At 36.1% G+C, this 21700-nt stretch overlaps 1 protein-coding gene across 2 annotated transcripts in view; it reads left to right on the forward strand.

Annotated features, from left to right (window-relative positions):
- The first annotated feature begins 17873 nt into the window (after positions 1 to 17873).
- Positions 17874 to 21700, forward strand: part of POU1F1 (POU class 1 homeobox 1) — a 305780-nt gene continuing 301953 nt past the window's right edge. For both annotated transcript variants that reach the window (XM_045785668.2, XM_087861717.1), the window contains exon 1: positions 17874 to 18122. The gene's annotated coding sequence lies outside the window, so the exon portion shown is untranslated. The remainder of the gene's footprint in view (positions 18123 to 21700) is intronic.

Consider the following 21700-nt stretch of genomic DNA (forward strand, 5'->3'; position numbering starts at 1 on the left):
TGGGGGCCGTATGGGAAGAACATCAAGGAGCCCAGGAGAGAATGGGGACCCATGGCCAAGTGCTGTTGTGGGGGTCAGCATGAGGGGTTTTTATTGGAGTATCTGAATGTCCCTAGGACACAGGGGATGGCAAGAAGGCGAACGTGTGGCAAGGTCAAGCCTTACCACTTTGCTGTCCCTGGTCACCTGGGGCGGGCGGGGAGGGGGGGTTGCTCCCAGCCTGCTTGTGGGGATGTTGAGACATCATGTAATATGAAGTTTTAAAAATTTGCAATACAGGATTATGCAGCTAGAGTCCTGACATTTTATTCTCATATTTTAAGAAAAAGGTCTGTGTGCCTGTGCGGAGTGGATGCTAATTTTGCACCCAAAGTTGATCTATACAAATTGAAATAGGCCATTTGAACTTGAAAGACAGAATGTTCTACACATACCTCTGATCACCAAGTGTGACTGATAGGCAAACTGTAGGATTTATTTTCATAATGGAAAGAGCCTCCTCCATGTCTGATTTTTTTTTTTTTTTTAGTTTGAGCAAAAGAAGATGATAGCAAATTCTTCTTCCATCTAAAATATTCTTTTTATATTTACTCTAAGATACAGACAAATCTATGATTAAGTTAGACACTAAAGACTGAGCCTGTAATGTATTTTTTCCCTAAGAAATAATAAAACCTGAAGATGAACTTCCTATGGACTCTCTCTACAGAAGAAAGAACCACAGCAACCAAAGTGTCTTTAATGCCTGAGAGCCCTGAGTTGGGCAATTACCTTATGGAATTTCAAACTTGTTAGCAATTTTTAAAAAGTTTTATTTCTTATTTGTTTTGTTTGGTTTTGTTTGTTTGTTTGTTTGGTCTTTTTTATCCCTAAGGAAGGAAAAGACTTAGAGAAATGTTCAAGGTACTAAAAGGAGATGGCCAAAACTGCAAAAAGGTCAAAGCTATGTTTTTAGTGGAATTCTTCAATCCTTGGATTTTATTCTAAGTTTGGATTCCTCCATTGCAGACAATACGTTTTCCTGATTAACATGCTGCTCTACCCCAAATCTATCTCCTTGCCTACTGAAGTCCTATTTTAGTAATCCTTCTCTTTTAGAACTAATTCCTGGGACCCAGCACTTGTCGTATGTAGTCCTGGTAGCTTGGCTTCTGCTATATCTACACATACAAATGTCACACTCCTAAATCCTCCATCGTTCTTCTTATGCTCCTTGTGTTCTGCTGCTCCAATAGCTCATCTTTCTATTTCCTTCCTTCCAGACATCGACTTGGAGAATTTTTTATCTTAGACTTTTCCAAATTCCTTGGATACTGGCCTATATTTGTCTGGTTGGAATTCCACTGTTATCCCAAACCAGCCTTGAGGTCTCATTGTACGTCGTCTGCCATGTAATGTTTACTATTGGTCCATAAATTGGCTAACTAATAAATTGGAGGGTATAGTGGTATCCTCTGTTATTAGTTTTGATTCCAGAAAATACTAGAAAATATACTCAGGAAGCTGGATGGTGTTAAAAAAAAAAAAAAGCCAAAATGGATCTGCTACTTAAAGGATCCATTATATATTTTTAAATGTAGTCCCACATAGTCAGATGAACTATTGAAAGAGAAAAGCAAGGCTCACCTTAGAACACTTAAGAAAGCCTAAAACCTATAGCTTGAGGTCAAAGCCAATCCTAGTCTAGAGAGATGAGGGGACATGATTCTTCAAATTTTCTAGTGGTAGCTGTCATTTGTTGCCCTTCATCTGTCAAGGACAGATCTCTGAGGGTAACATGACCAGAACTTAGTCCAGGACTTAAGTTGTGCTTTAGTTTCACCAAGGAGCTTTTGAAAACACTGATGACTGGGCCTTACTTCTAATTAATTGTTCTGTGAGATGGGACAGAGGCATCGGTGTTGTTTTTAAAATCTTACCAGATGATTGTATCCTATGACTGTAGTTGAAAACACGTATTGAGCCCTTGACAAAATTGTTGAAGAAGTCCAGGGTGGTCTTTTTCCCCCCACCCTTCCTCGTGTCCCTCTCTGACAGTCTACCTGCTAGAATCATGTTGCTCCAAGAGCCTCTGGCTTCTGTCCTTCCTGTGTCTGACCACTTTCCAATCTCAGCCCCTCTCAGGTCGTGAACGCTTGCCTGTCCGCACTTGTGAATGGCAAGAGAACAGCTTCCTGAATGAAGTTGTCCAAGACGGGAATAGGTAATTGTAATTTAACATGATTAGTAGTGTTGTAGGATATTCTTTTCTTCATCACAAATAAAAAGCCTCTTTACTGGAATTGAGTAGATGTGGAGATAGGAGTGATTGTTTAGTGCTTCTCTATTCTTACGTCATGACTGGCTGCTGCTTTGTTAAAAAATCTATCTCTGAAACTTGGGAGTGGATTGCCTGGTTCTCCCCAGAGGGCTCACTTAATTCTACTGATATCAATAACTGAGGAAAAGCAGCCATATTTTCATACACTTGATGCTTCATGGTTGCATTTATTAGAAAGGAATATAAAAACAACAGCGACAATGAAGCAGTTTAACTATGATTTGGAAAAATACCAAACAGAAATATATGCTCCATATAGAAGTTTTCCCTCATGTCAAAGAAAGCAAGATAATACCTACAGTTTAAGGACACTTGATGAATTTTTGAAGCATGTGTCATTAGATAAAAAAACAATTTTTTGAGACTCTAAAGATGATTGCTTTAGCTATTGTTTTATTGTTTACACTTGGGAACAAATAAAATTAATCATCTTGGGATTCAGTAGAGGATCTGTGTTAATAATCAGTACTCTTGAAACATCTAAAAGAAAATAAAATCTGAGGGGAGGTTGTTTGCTGTTTGTTTTAAGCAAATAGAATTACTTTTGACAAAGCCTTGTGTCCTTAAGATGAATCTGCTATGAGGGAGCATGTATGTTTATAGTTGTGGGGGAAGATATCTTTTTAAAACTATCAATTCAACATTATCTCATGGGAGATAGTTGTAATATTGATATTGTAGAAGATAATATTCATAAAATAGACATTTAACTGGGAAATTGAAAGGTAGGCAGAACTTAACTGTTAAGAATACATGGTATGAGAAATAGCAAAATACTCTGCAGCTGAGTGAAAAATACAAAGACCTAGGAATTCAGGGCCCCTCATGATCCCAGGGGCCTAGGATTGAGCCTGCTTCTTCCTCTCCCCCCTGCTCCTGTTCTCTTGCTCACTTGCTCTTTGTCTCTCAAAATAAAATAAATAAATAAATCTTAAAAAAAAAAAAAAAGGCCTAGGAATTCAAAGATTAGGCAGAAGGTAGCTTTATGACCTTTAGCAAAATGACTTCTCCATCCTCTATTCCTTTAAAAGTGGCATTGAAAGAAATCACATGTTTAAAAAAAAAATGAAGCTCTCTTAGGAAATAGAGAATATAAAAACTATTTGAGGAATTATAATTAATTTTATAATATTTTTTGTTAGGTGGAAACAAAACCATAATGACAATATATTTAGAAATCTGTTTTATTTAGCTCGAGTCAGAGATCAAGTCTTAACCTTTTTTTTACAATTCTATAAAAAATGGAAACAAACTAAATGATTTCAACTCAGGATTAGAGACAAAAAAGGAGCAAAATCAACCAAATATAGACCTAAGAAATTAATCTAGAAGCAGAACTCATGAAACAGAATTGTAAATACCACTCAACAACAAAGTAGCTGCCCCTCACCCTGGTAGAATTTATGAATATAAGAAAGGATTCTTTCAAGAGTATCATACAGAAAAATCTCTGAACACTTCGATAGGCCCTAACATTAGGAAGGAGTAAGGGGGAAAAAGAGATGTTGCTCTAGATATGCAGGAGTACAACAACAAAGGGATAACAAATGAGATAAAGACATATCATAGAAATAGAACCAAAAAAATGGAAATAAATGACAAGGGCAATAGTACATATCAAAATGTATGAGTCCAAAGCAATACCAAGAAGGAAACCAGTAACTTTAACACCTATGGTAAGTCTCATCCTGAAACAAGGAGGGCAAACAGACAAAAAATTTTAAAGATGAGGAAGAGAACATGCTCACACTTAGCATATTCAATTAAACAAAAACGAATCATGTATAGCTTTTCACATACACACACACAAATTAAAATTCTAAGTGGAATGTGAGTTTTTCCAGGAAATAAGTAAAGAACATGAGAACATTGATCAAACGGAACTAAAAGAACTGAAGTTGAACTCTTCATGCTCCACTTCAACTGGGGGAGTGGGTCCTCTTTCCCACTTCATTGCTATCCCCAAGGCATGCAAATGAAGTTAGACTGAAATTAGAAGCTGAACCACATTTAGTTTAATTAACTCTAGGGGGACAACTATGGATGATTTTGGGAGTGGTTTCTAAATATTGACCAAGGAAAATAATTTTAATCAGATAAGAAAGGATTGGCTTGGGTCTGTCAATTATGGCTATGGAGCCCTATAGTTCCGGTGCTCTGGCATCTCTGATCAGGTGGGTTTGGGAAATAAATATAGGTATGATGATTCACCCACTATACTCATCAAATTGCTTTGAGAAAACAGAGAACAAGAAGGAAACAACAGAATTTCACTCCTTAGGTATCCTCTTCAAGAAGGGTTGGGTTCAGAGAAATCTAGGGTATGTGTGATACAGATTGTTCTCTGTGCATTACCATCACTTTAGTCCTTGATACTGACACTGATTATTGAAATCCCTTAGGAAATGTAGTATTGCTATTGGTTAAATGTTTGTTAGCTAGAGGCAGTTCTAGTGGCGTCCACTTGACTTTTCATACCATAATAGCCCTTCTTGCACTGGTCAGGAAACCAACATGGGAATTCTATCAGGAGCTGAGTATGCCTATTCCAATTTTGCAATTCAAATAAGGGGAGATAACCACATGATGGTTTTGAGGACACGCTGGGTTTATTGAACCAAAACTCCATTGATCACCTGATCTCTGTCAGTCCTTATTTTGACTATTGGACTACAATAGTGTTTTGAGTCCCCAGGAATTAGTGTCATTTCAGAACCAGTAGCCAGTAACCTGAAAATGTTGCTTATTCCACCTCTCTAATGTGCAGCTACCCCGGTGACCTTGGGGGTATCACAAAAGAAAATTTACAGTACACATTTTTGCCATTGTAGTGGGCCAGCATACCCTGGCTCCCTTTCATTTAAAGGGCTCTCGATCTGTAAACTGCTAAAGTCTGTGGGAATTGTGGAAGGGCAGTGGCTTTCTAGTTGTGGTGATGTAAGTCTGTTCACCAGATCTAGACCTTTTCTATGTAAATTTAAAAGACTTTAGTAGATTGTCCCTCTATTTCAGTTCAAGAGACATGATCAATTGTTCAAAGCTAAAGATCTATGTAGGTCAAAACATTCTGCTGCTGACCTCAATTCTGGTGTTCCTTATGGTAACCGTGTTCATCTTTTTTGACAGTTAAGTGTTGCCGCTAAGTTCTTGCCATCCTGGAATTTCATCATCCCATCTGAATTCAGGGAGAATATTTTGATAATAGCAGCTCCCTTGTCATTTCTGGTATACAGAGAATAAAGAGCCACCACGGAGCTTTTCAAGGATACTGGCGTTTCCCTCAAAATGTATTTCTCATTGTTGCAAGTGGCAAAGAGAGTTTCTTCTGGACCCTAGCAGGGCATAGACTTAGTGAATGGGTGAACAAACCTTCCAGGATAAATCCAGTGTGTAACATTCTAATCTCCAGAAGCCTTTGGATAACTTCCATTACAACCGAGTTTCTCAACTTTGACACTATTGGAATTTTAGATTCCTAAGATTTAAAATTCCTAAATTCTTTATTCCCACAGAAGCTGTATCTATGGAAAACAACTTTGGGAAAGAATACAGTGGAACAGTTTCCTACACTGAAGTAAGTTCCTAAAAATAAAATGGTAGTCTGAACTAGATGTCCAAAATGATGGCCTAATAGACTGAATTACAAAACACTTTGATTTTTTAATTGTGTGTAAGTAAAATAACATTATTCAATTAATCGTTCACTATTATTTACTACTTAATGTTCATATAAAGCTTCAAAGGAGTTATTGGACAAAGTTGGAATACTAGAATTCTACAGATAGATAGCTCCAAGATAGCTCTCAAAATTTTAATAAATTTACATTTGTTATTAATTGTGATCAAGTATTTTCTGTAAGTAAACTGAATAACATTAAATATTGCTCATACTTATAAAGAACATACAGATTTGAAAGAAAATATAAAACTGTCTCTGTCATATATGATAAGATTGTTTTTACGGCAATCAAAAAGTTAACTACCAGCAATTTTTAGTACTAGTAAGTATTTAGCAAGGTCTCAAGATGCAAGATGAATATATAAAATCAAGGTATTTCTATATATAAGAAGGAAACAGTTGAAAAATGAAAAAAAATATAAAAGCTAAAATTATAAATCTTTTGGGGGAACGAAATTTTTTTAAAAAGATTTTATTTACTTATCTATTTGTCAGAGAGAGTGAGAGAGAGAGAGAGCACAAGCAGGGGGAGCGACAGGCAGAGGGAGAAGCAGGCTCCCCGCTGAGCAAGGAGCGCTGAAGTGGAACTCACTCCTAGAATGCTGGTATCATGACCTGAGCTGAAGGCAGATGCTTAACTGACTGAGCCACCCAGGTGCCCTGGAAATTTTTTTTTTCAATTTGGTAAAGATTTCTTAAACAGGACACAGAAAAATTAAAAAACAAAAACAAAAACCAAACTTTCTTAAAGTTGTATGTCTGATTGTTAAAAGACAACTTTAAGAGAAAAATGAAAAGGCTAGCTAAAGACTGAAAGAAAATGTTTGCAAAACATATCTGACAAAAGACTTGTACCCACCAATATACATGTTAAAAACTTCTTTTAGCTCAATGATAGTGCAATAGAAAAATACAAATAAAAATGGACAAATATTTGAACAGATATTTCCCAAAGGAAGATACAAATGGCCAAAAAGCACAAGCAAAATTGTATACCATTGGTTAAGAAAACGCAAACTAAGATCACAATGAAATGCTACTACATGCCTAACAAAATGACTGAAAGCAAAAAGACAAACCGCACTAAATGTCGGTCAAAATGTGGAGAAACCAGTATCTCCTGCATTACAAATACAATGACATAATTATTTCAGAAAAAGATCTGGTAGTTTCATAATAAGTACACACCTACTCTTGACCCAACGATTCCATTTTTAATTATCTATCCAAGAAAAATAAAAACATGTGTCCACAGGTAAGACTTGTTTAAGAACGTTCATAGCAGTTTTATACACAGTTGAAAACTGGTAACAACCCAAATAGCCATCAATAAAGGAAGGAATTAAATGCATTTTTGTGTGTTTATAAAATGGAGTACTACTCAGTAATGGCAAAGAATTAAGTAGTGATACACACATCAACAGAGATGCATCTCACAGAAAAAATGCTAGAAAGAAAAGCCATAAACAAAAGAATACATAATATAATTCCATTTATGTGAAGTCCTGGAATAGACAATAGTAATCTAATTTGAAAAAATTCAAAGGGTGGTTGCCTCTGATGGCTAGATTGACTGGGAAGGGATATGGGAAATTTCTGGGAAGACAGAAATATGATAGACCTATGTCCTTTATGGGGGCATCCATTTTTTCAAAATTGTACATTTAAGATTTGTGTATTTCAATGGGTGTAAATTCTAACTGCTCCCCCCAACCCAAATCACTGTAATCATCATCATTACCAATTGTTGCCATGTTAGGGAGTGGGAAGTGGGAAGAGTCATAGATGAACAAGAACTGTAAACAGAGATAATTTTTGCATTTTGGGGAAGGATACACAGGAATTTGTTATGCTATCCAATTTACGCTACACCTGTTTAAATTCTCTATAATAGAATATAAAATACAAAGCCAAAGAATATAAAATCCTTAAGAGAGGTACAAAAAAATTAGAAGCAATCTCAATGGTCAAAGAAATATGCTTGAAGAAGTAATGGAAAAATATCAGTGCAAAACATTAACTTGAAAAATAATTTTGATTGTCTTGTTCTTTCCTTACATCGTTAAGAAATTCAAAGAGTAATTCTTTCATACAATTAACTTATCCCTGAGGCTTATGTTGTTTCTTGGTATAGGTACTTATTGCAAAATAAGGTTTTTTTCCTAACTACCAAGTCAAAAAAATACCATTTATTGTCTAAAATATAGAGGAAGCTCAGACCATCTCAGACAATTAATGTTTCACAAAAATATTAGTGCTTACATGAAAGATTGCCAATAATTCTCCTATAAAATATTAGTAAAATTGAGCAAAGAGGTAAATAGACCAATTGTATTTTGAAAAGAAACTTAATGATAAATAGATCTTATATTTACTAATTTTCTACAGATTCCTGTTAAATAAAAGGTTGTTTTTCATTTATAAGACAGCTGACTCTTACCTACTATTTAAGTAACTGCTTAAATTTGGTTATTAGAAGTCAATACTTTTTCCAAAAAAGATTGACAAAGTTTTATACATTATTTTGCAGCCCTTCACACAAACTAAAATCAAACTATGAAGACAGAAGTCTGGGGATTCAAATTTATGTAAAGATTATGATATAATGAAACATCTTGGCAGTACCCTTTAAGGTAATTGCCTTGAACATTATCATGACACCTACATGGTATTAATTGCTAAAGTAAGATGCAGAACTATGTACATTTTATAATACCAGACAGGAAAATAATTACTTCAATATAAAAATCAATAAAATACAATTAAAGTTAAATTACATTTTCACATCCATTTGAAAATTCATCTTCAAATGATAACAACCATTGAAATGGATTCGTGTGTGTGTGTTTTAGATATGCTCATATATACATTTTTGTAATTTAAAAATATTGAATTGTAACATAAATATCAATGTCACTGGCAAGTTGGAAAATAATGCTAAAATGCTCTAATGACAATCGCTAGAATGGGTGGCTGGTTTTGTTGGTAAACTCAGCATATGGAATATACATTGGGATTTTCTTATCAACTTTTTTTTTCTTCTTGGGTTATGTTCCTAATTCTTATTTTATTATCCTTCATTATACTTCTTGTACTTTATTTAAATCATGGACTCATGTTATAGAGACAAATACTCCACTCTTGACCCTACTTTCAAGTAAATACTTTTCATTCAAATCAATTCAATTCAATTTAATAAATACATACCATGAGACAGACATTTCACTGTGTTTGGAAAACAATGGTGAACATTTTAGAGCCACACCTTACTTTAAGAGCTCATAATCTTGCAGGGAAGACAGATTTTTAAATATGTATTGCGGAAAGGAGAATAAAAGGATGTTGCGAAAGAAATGGACTAATCAAATGAATTAGGGATGATCACCCTAAAAAAAAGTTTTTCAAACTGATTTGGAACTCGCTGGAGGAGGTTAACAGGTTTAGATGTGTCTGTGTAATTCAAGGTGCCTCTGTGACATCTAAGTGGAGATGTTAGCAGACAATTACACATGTGTTTTGAGTTCAGAAGAGAGGTCTTAACTAAAGGTATTAATGTACTGATCAAGAGAATAAAATTTGGTTAAAAGAGAGATGTTAAAGATGATGCCTGTTCAATTCTTAACTCAGTCTCTCTTATGTTCATTGCTTATTTTCCTACACTGTCTCAAAAGTGATTGAATATATTCATATTTTGCCTAGTTTTCATATGCCTAGCAGATCCATAAACTTCTGGTTTAATATATTTCATTTTTGTTAATGGTACATACAAAAGATCTCCAAAATATTGTGTCACACCCTGATGCCTCTTACTAACCGCTTAGTAGTTTAATAATTTCTCTTTATTTTATTCCCTTTTCCTCCTGATTAACACAAGCCATTATATATTAGAAAGACAACCAAAATGGTTAACATAAAAGAAATGTAAGAGTTAAAATTGGTTGATTTAAATTTTCTAGAAAATTAATATTATTTAATATTTCATTTACTTGAAAAAATAGACTAAAGTAGTATTCTACTTACAAGGATGAAGTAATAAGACATACATTCATGAAACAATTGGATGACAGATTTAGCACTCAAAATCTAATGATTTGTTAAATGTCTTTTTCTAATACGTTCAAGTGTCTTAGAAAATTCTTTTTGTAATTTCTCTATTTCACAAAAGGTAGTCATTTTGTAACTAATAGAGAGGGGGAAAAATCACATTGTTGTAAGATTCAATGCTATTATTATCTATTTTAAAATTCCAGCCAAGCCAGCTGAAAGATATTAAAAATAAATTACCAGCATGCAATTACCATAGGTAGATATTGGGTTGTCACCAAAAAATAATGGGTGAATGGCAGATGAAACGCATGGTTGATGAAGTGCTATTCGTAAACCAGAACATGGTTCCTGATATATCGTACACAGTATAATTAAGACAACAGAAATACACACATTGAGATCTAGGCTTGTCTAACAGATATCATGTGAGGTTGGAAATTATTTGGTTTATCATGCCTTTACTAAACAATTAAACTATTACAGTTTTAAGTAAGGCTTGTACCTTTTAACGAAGGCAGTGGAGTGTATTGTTATCCTTCCTGTTGTGGAAGCAGCTATGGGATTGTGTGCAGAAGGTATTCGTTGAGGCCCGAGGCTATATTAGCCCAATTTCTCTGCCCTCTCTACCACCTCCGACTTCACCCCCCTGGCCACGTGCATCATATTCCTTTCTTAGACATCATTTCTGCACCTCTGTAGGAGTAAACCTGGAGGGTTTTCAGCCTTGTTTTTAAAACTCAAATTCTGATAGAATTATTTTTCTAAAATTTTTCTTTCTCAAGTCTCACTAGAAATAATATAGTTTCATAAAACATTCCCTATCTCCTTTCTCAAAGCTGGATTCATGGGAGAAATTCTTATTCAAACCAGAATAATTTTTTTTAAAGATCTATTTATTTCAGAGAGAGAGAGAGAGAGCATGCATGCCTGTGTGCGTGTGCAGGGGGGAGGGGCAGAGGGAGAGGGAGAGAGAATCTCAAGCAGACTCTGTGCTGAGAGTGGAGCCTCATCCCAAGACCCTGAGATCAGACCTGAGCCAAAACCAAGAGTTGGGCGCCCAACCTACTGTGCCACACAAGTGCCCCCCAGAATAATTTTTTTTAAAGATTGTATTTATTTGAGAGAGAAAGAGTGCAAGAGAGTGAGTGCGAGTGGTAGGGGAGGGACAGAGGGAGAGGAAGAGGGACAAGCAGACTCCCAGTGAGCGGGAAGCCCAACATGGGGCCCTATCCCAGTCCCCTGAGATCATGACCTGAGCCGAAGGCAGATACTTAACCCACTGAGCCACCCAGGCATCCCAAGACCAGAGTAATTTTTACTGTCAGATCCTAGTAGTCTTCCTGTTTTAAAAATTTTTTAAAAATATAGTGAATCACATGAAATATTTTTCAGTCCACTTATCTGAGAATATTGACCCAATAGGAATGGTGATGCTATGCAATTCGTTTCCTGTACCTTCTCTCTGTGCCTTCTCCCCACTGAAACTGAACTAATCTCAAAGGCAAACCTGGCAATGCCTATGCTCCCATTAGTAGCTTATCTGTAGAAGATACAAATCCTTCTGTAGAAGGATTTTTTTGTACCCTTCTGTAGAAGGATACAAAAATGTGTAGGAAGGAATTCTGAGTACCCCAGCTTCCTTATGTATGTAGTCTTTTGGAAGATAGGGTGCTGGCAAGTATTGGTCAATTCAGGTTTTTGATTTACAATTCTCAGCTTTCTACTAGGTTGAGAATCCAACCTAATGGAACAGGACAACTGACAGTTCTTTGTAGTAAACTTCCTAGAAAACATAAGTCCTATATTTTGTTCAAAGGTCTATACATTTAATTCAAAGGTCAATAGTTTTTCTTAATTATGAAAATTTGTTTTGAACAACTTAGAAAAATTTAAGTTCACTGCAACTGATACACACACGCACACACAATGTCAAAATTGGGTAAGGCCAACATATTTTAGTTGAACATATCTGACATCTTCTCTGTTCTTTATTAAAATGATTAATAGTGTAGTATAGTCCCTTTGCACAAATATTTCATTTTGGTCACCTTGAAAATGACCTCAAAATCATGTGGGACCATTGTTAAAAATCCATGTATTTTATTGCCTCTTCTTTCTGACTCATAAATGCTCAGGGTGGAACTCAGGCATCTATTTTATTTTTGGTAAAATTTCTCTGTAATTTTCTAGTATTTCTTAGTGTTTCCAAATCTTTAGTCCCCCTCTGTAAAGTCCAGACCTGCATCATCATTTACACACTAGGAAATATATAGCTTAAGAATGGGATCAGAATTTTCCTAGTCATCCAGTTCATTCAACACAAATAATAGGTGTCTTCTCATTGCGGGCACCATACTAAATCCCACACACATGATCAAATGAAGGGCCCAGCTCTTGGGGTGAGACAGTGTCTTAGGCATATAGGATAGAAAGACTTTCAGAGTTATTTTGACAATTTAACATGATTTATATAAACAAATATAATTAATTACCCCATGGTATACTTTGTGAGGTTCTGAAAAATGAGATAATGTATATCCGTGTGAATTACAAATTCATATACTTCCAAAGCTCTCCTAAAGGGTATACTTCTAAGAAGTATACATATACTTTAGAAATATACATATACTTCTAAAGGGTACACTGGTAAAAGTTGCTGTTATTTAGATTGAAACGCTAGCTGGACAAATAATGCATTTTTATCTGCTTTCTACAATTTCCAGTTCAACTCAGAAGGCCAGATCTCACCCGTGAGTGAGTTTTGTTTTTTTTTTTCAGATTTTACTTATTTGAGAGACAGAGAGCACGAGCGTGAATGAGGGGAGAGCCAGAGAAGGGGAAGAAGAGGGAGAGAAAGAATCTCAAATAGACTCTGTGCTGAGCATGGAGTTGATGCAGGGCTTGATCTCATGACCCTGAGATCATGACCTGGGCTGAAATCGAGTTGGGTGCTTAACTAACTGAGCCACCTCGGCACCCCAATGAGTGTCCATTTTTATTGTTCATATGTCAGGCTACCAATATATTCTATTTTATTTTGATGACAAAGCAACTTGATCCCAACTACTGAACTGCTAAATTTGCCTCTGCCGTTTTCATTTCCTCTGCAATTTAGGGATTGTGAATAATAATCAGAGCAAAAGTTTCTCTGAGGGCCCAGATGTACTGTTTAGTCAGATTTTCTTTTTCTTAATTCTGGAGATAGAGTTTCTCTATCATAGCAAAACATATCTTAGGTATTTCTGATTTTAAATATTTGCCTTTAGAGGAAAAGTAAAAAATAAAGCAAAGTGAAACATTTTCTATGTTGTCTTATACTTCATATCTGAAGTTCCTTGTGAAAATAAGAGATTTTCACTATAAAACTTTTTTGATTATAGTATTTATGTATAGACACATGCACATAGATATACAGGTTTTAAAAGCCCAAATAAACTACATATCTATATCTATCCATACTACAACTTGAATGAAAGCATATCGAAAGCAGAATGTTTCTTTGAACAGAAAAGTTTGGCGAATTCCATGACCTTCAAATCCTGTGTTTTTTTTTTTTTTTCCTTCTGATTTCCTTTTTAAACTTACCTCTCAAATAGCCATTTTCTGTGGAGATTGATTTAGAATCAGGTCAGCATTGCCCACTTACTGCCAGTCACTTGTCCCATGAATACCAAGAAAAGTAAATGCCTCTTTATTTATATACATACTACCTGATATTTACTCATATCCGATATTAGTATACAATTAATGTTTTCTTAAAAAAGCAAACCAAATTAAATGAAACATTTAAAAAAATGTTGCTTGCCACTATAGTTCATTTATGACTTTCAGAAATGTTTTTGAGGATGAAGACTTTATATCAGGTCACACATTTCAATAAATATTACACCATCTGGTATCAGCCTAAAAAATTTGATATCTCATTCTTTTATATGGACCATGTTATTATGACATCTACAAGGAGAGTTAATATATTTTGTAAGTGTTAAAGTTTGCATTATTGATCACTGAGAATAATTATATAATATAAATTCAGAAATTTGGTCTCTTTAGAACATTTTAGCTTATATAAACCACCTTTTTTAGACCTCAGCAAATGAATATGTATTCATTATATTCAAAATACATGTATATTTATGTCTTATATAAATATACTTTATAAACATATATATTCAAAATACATGTATATTTATGTCTTATATAAATATACTTTATAAACATATAAATACAGATGATTGGATACATAATCTATATCATTACTTTTAACCCAAAAGGTAAATTTTTCATTTTTAAATATATCAACTCTTAATTATTCTTTTGAGCTTATGCAAAATTATATAGAGAAAATTCAATCATAATATTAAACACAGCCTACTGGTTTTAGAATATATGAACACATCTCATGATTCTAGTTTCATTATTTTTTACATGACTACATAAGAAAAATGAAGTACCTTTAACTCTTTTAAGTGATAAAATATTAAAGCTTTTTAGGATCTTACCAAACTTAGGTTCCTCTGGTTTCTTGTTTAAACTTGAAGTCACAGAATGAAACGTTTTCGTAAAAAATGTTTTCAGTGTACTTGGTATGGTTTTGAAGGATTCTCCAGTTTGCGGACTGCTAGTTATTACTCGGCAGGTGTTTGCATTTGTCTTTTACAGGTAACAGCAACTTGACAAGGGCTCTGAGGCAAAGGGGAAGAAAAAGAAACTTTTCTACTGAAAATAGTCCTGAAAAAAACAATAAAATGCACCAAATAATTTTGTATGAATCTTGACATCAAAAGGTACCACTTCCTTTTTTTGGACCTATAAGTGTTCTTGGGGTATGGAAAAGGGGGTGAAGATTATGTCAATCTTTTTTCAGTCTTAAAATTCTCCTTCAAATCTTTTTTTTTTTCTTGTGACATATATTCTTTTAAATGAGGTCTATAAACAAGCATTGAAGAAACAGTTCAATTTGTGCCATAAATTCTACCAAAGAATATTTTTATTTTCAATTTTTTCTGGCAGAGATGCCTTATTTGAGAAACTGAGGTTTATTTAACACATCCTTATTCTGATTTTGAAAAGCTCTTTGCCCAGGAAGCAAATGATTATGGACACAGAGTAATTTTCTGTGTTTCTAGAAAAGTTTAAGAGAAGCCACTAAATCATTTTGAGTAATCAGGAAATATACTTTCACATTTACATTTGGTTTCACTCCTCTAAAATCAGTATCAGTGGGAAAAACTCTTAAACTTTCTTGATAAAAATTTAAAAATATACTCTAGTACTAAAATTAATAAAAAGCAGACGCTTCTCTGCTTGTGTGCAACCCCCTTGGGAGCTTTCCAGGTTTAATACGAAACCGGTCCCATACTCAGACGATAGGGAGGGACCTACAAAAGAAGCAAGCCCCTCCAGATTTTTAGGTGGCAGTTTTCATAAGCAGGGAACTTACGAGGCTTGTCTTGAGCAGCTGCAAAACAAGTAGATCTCTGCCGGCAAAATCTTAAAAGTTTCTGTAGAGGCTTAACTGGGTTCAGTCACACGCAACATCTAGATGTTCTTAGAACCTCTATCTCAAGGCTATATCTTAGGGGCAGCTTCTGGGAGTGGGGAAAGCAAGCAGAACGTATATTCCAAGGACAGGGGAGGGGGTGAGAAGTTTCCAATTGCAGCGGGGTCCTTCTCACTGGGTGGGCTGGAGGTCACACCCTCTCGATGACCTCCCCTAGTGTTCTCAAATTTTGAAACCTTTTCAATGTCTTAGGGGTGAAACAAATGATGTGCACAAAAGCAGATCCTCTTGATGAGGAGAACAAAGGCAAGAAAAATGTAGTTTACATGAAATCTCCTAACAGCTTGCAGCCCATGGATATACACCTGAGACATGCAGAGCGTGACATTCCTCAAGGAGTTCATGGCTGCCTTACGCCTTAATAATGTTTATATTTCATTAAAGACTAAAAGTAGGGACACCTGGGTGGCTAGGCTGGTTAAGTGTCTGCCTTCGGCTCAGGTCATGATTACGGGGGTCCTGGGATTGAGCTCCTTGTTCAGCTGGGAGCCTGCTTCTCCCTCTCCCTCTGCCTGCTGCTCCCCCTGCTTGTGTTCTCACTGTCTGACAAATAAATAAATAAAGTCTTAAAAAAACACACACAACTAAAAGTAACCTTATCTTGACAATAGTTACATCTTCAAAGTCCTGCATAGGAAAATTCTTTAGAGACCTACATTATCTCTACCTCTCCTCCCTCCACAGAACTTAAAATACATAATCAGTCACCCCTCACACTTGCAGGTGCAGCTTTTTCTGCCCACGGGTCCTGTCCCCGTGCTATAATAAAACCACCTTTTCGCACCAGAAATGCCTCAAGAATTCTTTCTTAGCCGTTCGCTCATGAACCCAACTTCAAATCACATCAATTTCATCACTATCATGATTCCTATGGTTAAATACCCTCAGTGTCCCTTTTTTTTTTCTTTTCGTATTTGGTCTTAGAAGTGTTCTGGTAGGGGTGCCTGGAGAGGTGTAGAATGGAGGTTATTTTGTCTTTTTTCAGCCTTACAAAGTATAACATTTATAAAATTCTATTTTATGGTGGGTATGATTTTCTTTTTATTAGTTTCCAAAATTTCTCAAATTTCTTTTTATTAGCTTTCAAAATTTCCAAAATTTTCTTTGTATTAGCTTCCAAAATTTCCCAAATAAATTATGGATACCTTTGTTGTTAAAAGAGAAAGAGAGATAGGGAGAGAGAAATGGGGAAAAGAGAGAGGGACAGTTATGGCTCTATGACTTTCTTTCCTAACTTAATATGTCTTAGTTGTTTTTTCCTGTCAATACATAAGGATTTACCCCATTTGTCTCAAAATTCTGTAGCATGACTGTATCATGTTTTCACCACTTAGCTATTAATGGACAAAGAATGACTTTGGGTTCACAGTTTAAAAATAGTATTGCAATAAATATTCTTCTCTTGAATAAATGCATATTTTAGTCTTCAAGTTTTTTCATGCTTGCCACCATAACTACGGGCTTAATTTTCCCTGTTCGCTTATACATAGCAAATGTTCTAGTTAAACTGATTTAATCGCTATCACTGTGCACATTCTATTATCTCAGTTCACCACTTGCACAAAATACTCAGTTGATCCAAAATTGCCTCCCTATATGCCTCTCTACATTTTATACAGCTTGTGCATTTGTCAGATTCTATCTCATTTCTTTTGGCCAGCAGTGATTGATTGCTTCCTCTTCTATAACACATAGTTCTTTGCACCATGCATGACTCAGTTATATAGGATATCTTGTATTTATGTGTATAAATGTATTATTTTGCCTGCTAGCTACATACCCTTAAAGACACGTGATTATACCTTGAATTTCTAGCATAACTGCATAGTTTCCTACTCATGGACGATACTTTAAATTATGAAAACTTGAGAGAGTATCAATTCCTAGATTTCCTTCTTAGAATATAAAGATTCTTAAAAAGTGAAACAACACATTGGCATCAACAAATCAGAATCGATGTTGAGAATCGTGTTGGGGCAAATTCTTGCGGCTCCTCTGAAATATCCAATATTTCTCCTTTAGGAAGGACGTTGGCATCTGCGATCATTGAGAAGATTCTTGAGGACTCACGGCACTGATTAATTATAAAGCCAAATGAAACTATTTCAACCCTTGAACAATAGGCCATACAGGTGTTAGAGGAGGTCATCCAGAGGACATGACCGCCAGCTGACCTCGGAGCTGGATCCGGGGCAATAAGACGCTCTTTTCCCCTCACCGTCCCTGGAATGAACCTCTCCGCTTACCTTTTCCACAGCGGAGACCACTTCAAGCAGGATGCAGCCCTGAAAGCGTAATGTTATTGACATCACATGGACTACGTACAGGACTAAACCCCATTAAGGCCTCTATATAAAGTCAAGATTCTGGTGGGCGGGCGTATGGGTCCGCAGGTTTTGCGGAGACAAGCTGTATGTGTAGGTTCCTCTTTCTTCAGCTTCTTGCCCTCCGTGTGCGGCGGCCAGTTTCCGATTTCTACCCGCTGACCTCTGGAAGCTGTGAGCCGAGGGTAGGTGAGTAACGTTTGTCAGCCCTATTTTTGTATGTAAAAATTTACCGCCGTCAGGAAGAACGGATGGAGCGGATGTCATAGAGTGAGAGCTGTTGGAATTGTCTCCTGAAATGGGAACAGGAGTTTATCCCTAAACGAGGAGAATGAAGAGCGGGGCAGTGCTGCGTGTTTCAAGTTGGAAACCCACCAGTAAAAAAGTCGGGACCTCTTGGGCAAGAGTGGAAGCCCCTGTTTAGCTGGAGGTGGTGGGCGGCAGGGAGAGCTGGAGGTTTTGAAAGAGCTCGTGAGTGTGTCATGAAGAATAACTTTAGCCTGTGAGTGTGGAACCTGGGAGCCTTCTAAGTCAGGGAACGGAATGAGTGGGTTTGTAGTTTGGAAACGGGTCGGTAATTGGCGACTGTGCAGGAAGTCCTGGGTCTTTGTGTGAGCTAGGAGTCTCAGGTTGTCCTTTGCAATTAAATAAGAGGTGACAGATATCTGAACCAGGCAGCCCGGGAAATAAGGAGGACAGCTGGAGAGAATGTAATGGATTCGAGAGACATTTAGAAGGTAAAACTCGTGGTATTCTATAAATGACTGGATGCGGGGCGGGGGAAAGGCGAATAAAATGGTAGAGTTGCAATTTTTAAGGGCGGGTCATTAAAGGAGATAAGGAATATGAAAGGAACAGATTTGAAGCCCAGTAGCATTTAGTAGGCTCTGACAAAGGACGGAAAGAAAATCGATGGGATCTAGCTATAAAGTGAAACAAGTAGGAAAAATCATTAATACACGCGGACGTGTGCTATGTAGATCTTTTTTACAGTTCGGGAATGTGTTTTAATTTCAGTTGTTTGTGGACTTGCTGTATAAAATGTTATATTGTAATTGCTATGCTGAAGGTCTATTTTATTTTTTCTTTTAAATTTTTATTTCAAGTTTAAATTCTAGATAACATGGTGTCATATTGGTTTCAGGAGTGAAGGTCTTTTTATTTTATGTGTGGTCGTCTTTGATAAAAGCTGTTTCTGCCCATTTCCTAATTAGAGTTTTTAAAAAAACCTGTTGCTAATTGTGTCAAATGATACAGATGCAAAATAAAATCATTCAAGAGATAACTCCTGTAAGGTGAATAAAGGGTTACCAGAGTTGAGGGGCAAATTAAAGAGAAATACAGGAGTAAAACTTAGTGGTCTGAATGTGGACCTCCCAAAAATATATCCATATCCTCACTGCTGGAGCCTGTGAATATGAAAAAGAATATGTTGGCTAATTGAACATAATAAAACAGCATGTATATATATGTGTGTGTATATATATGTGTATATATATAACTTAAAAAATTATTTGCACTTGCAAGTAAGGATTTTGAGGTGAGGATGTGAGAAAATCCTGTGTTCTGCAGGTGGACCCCAATTCCAATGATGGGTCCTCAGAGGTGGCAAAAGAGGAGGTAACCTGATCACAAATCTATGAATAGGGACAGCCACTAGAAGCTGAAAGAGGCAAGAAAGAGATTCTTCCCATATCCTCCAGAGGGAGGGCGGCCCTGCTGGCTCCTTAATTTGAGACTTTTGGCCTCCACAGCTGAAAGAATAAATTTCTGTTGTTGTAAGTGACCAAGTTTATTATAATTTGTTACCCAGTTATAGTGATTAATACATTAACCTTTCTGGGTGAAGGTCTGAATAGCTAAGGTCAAGATAACATTAGAATAATTATCTTGGGGCCAGTAGAAAAAAGTTATTTCAGCAAATCAGAATTCATTTCATGTTAGCTATAGAATTACTTTAACAAATGCATAACTGCCTTATGAGTTCACTTTGCTTAAGCTGTCTCTGAATGAATGCTTCTGTTTGGGATATTCTTTCATGCCCTAAGAATGTGGTTCTACTAATGCTAAGGGGTCATGAGGGATTTTCAAGAGCAGGAGTTGTGTGAAACAAAAGACTGTGCTAAAATAGTCATGAAAGTTTGGTGTAAAACACATGAATAATTAGAATCTAAAAATTCGTCTAAAATGCAAAACAAAAATATATCTTAGTAGTGGTTTATTTTTATTTATTTGGTGAAATCTTCATTGCCAGTATAGTAACATAGAGAATAGAGCTTAATGAGTTATACATGTTACCTTTGGACCTGATCTTTTCACTTCCAAAATCCGTTCTCAATTTTTTTGTGGTTGCTGTTCAGAGAGTACATCATAATACTTTTGAAACCTTTTTTTTAATGTCTTGTGTGAGTTTCCTAGGGCTACTCTAACCAGTTATCACAAACCGGATGGCCTAAAACAGGAATGTATTCTTTCACCGTTCTGGAAGAGCAAGTCTGAAATGGTGTTGGCAGCGTTGGTTTCTCCCTGAAATTCTGATGAGAAATCCTTGCCTTTCCTTGGCTTGTAGATGGACTACTCCAATCTCTGCTTCCTTTGTCACCTAGCTTTCTCCCTGTTGTCTCTATGTGCATATTCCCCTCTTTTTACCAGTTTTTACCAAAACACCAGTCCTTAGATTAGGGCTCACCTTAATTCAGTATAATCTCATTCTAATTTGAATACATCTGCAAGGGCCCTATTTACAAATGTATTAGGGTTCTCCGGAAGAACAGAATCAATAGAACCTGTGTATACATAGGGAAAAGATCTAAAGAATTGGCTCATGAGGTCATGGCTGGCAAATCTAAAACCTCAGGGCAAAGCAGCAGGCTGGAGACCCCGGGGAAAAGCCAATAATACAGTTCAAGTTAGAAGGTTGTCTTTGGCAAAATTTCCTCTTGTTCAGGGAGAGTTCAGTCTTTCTCCCCCAACTCCCCCCAGTTCAAGCCTTCGGCTGACTGGATTAGGCCTACCCTGATGATGGAGGGCAATGGACTCAACATTCACCAATTTAAATGATGATCTCCTCCAGAAACAACTTCACAGAAACATTCAAAATAATGTTTGGCCACCTATCTGGGCTTGTGGCTCAACCAAGTTGACACATAAAATTAACCACAACAAATAAGGTCCTATTCCTAGGTCCTGGGCATTAAGACCTGATCATATTTTTGGAGGGATTTAGTTCAACCTGCAACATTTATGTACATACATGTGTAATGTCAATATCCTTTTCTTTAATGGTGTTATAAAATACTTTACAGTTGAAAATAGACATAAAATCAACCTATTTGTAACAGTCCTGGATTTACAAAAGATGAGTTTAAAGGTTCTGTTTATTTTGGGCTGATCTGCAATTGAGTAGTAGTTCTTAGGAGAAGAAATTATTCCCTTGCTGTGTCCTTATTATAGCTTTAGTTGGAGTTTGTATCCATTCAGCTGTTTTCTCCATACTGATGGCCACACTTCTATACAAAATCAGTTTGTGTTTTGTGTTTCCAGTCCTTCATTTGTTGAACAGATGATTATTTGTTACTGGAGGAAAAGGAAGGTATAGGACCTTGCTCTCATGGAACTTATATTCTCCTCAAGTTAGATCGTAAACAGAAGATGAGTAAATTCAAAATGTAATTTCTGATAGCCATTAAGTACTAGGGAAGAACAAAAAGTGTGGGTTGGTAAAAAGTGCCTCGAAGTGGGAGTCTATAGAGCAATATTAGATCGTG

The sequence above is a fragment of the Ursus americanus genome, chromosome 4 (genome assembly GCF_024610735.1).
Source record: "Ursus americanus isolate L20-20 chromosome 4, mUrsAme1.1.p, whole genome shotgun sequence".
NCBI lineage: Eukaryota > Metazoa > Chordata > Mammalia > Carnivora > Ursidae > Ursus > Ursus americanus.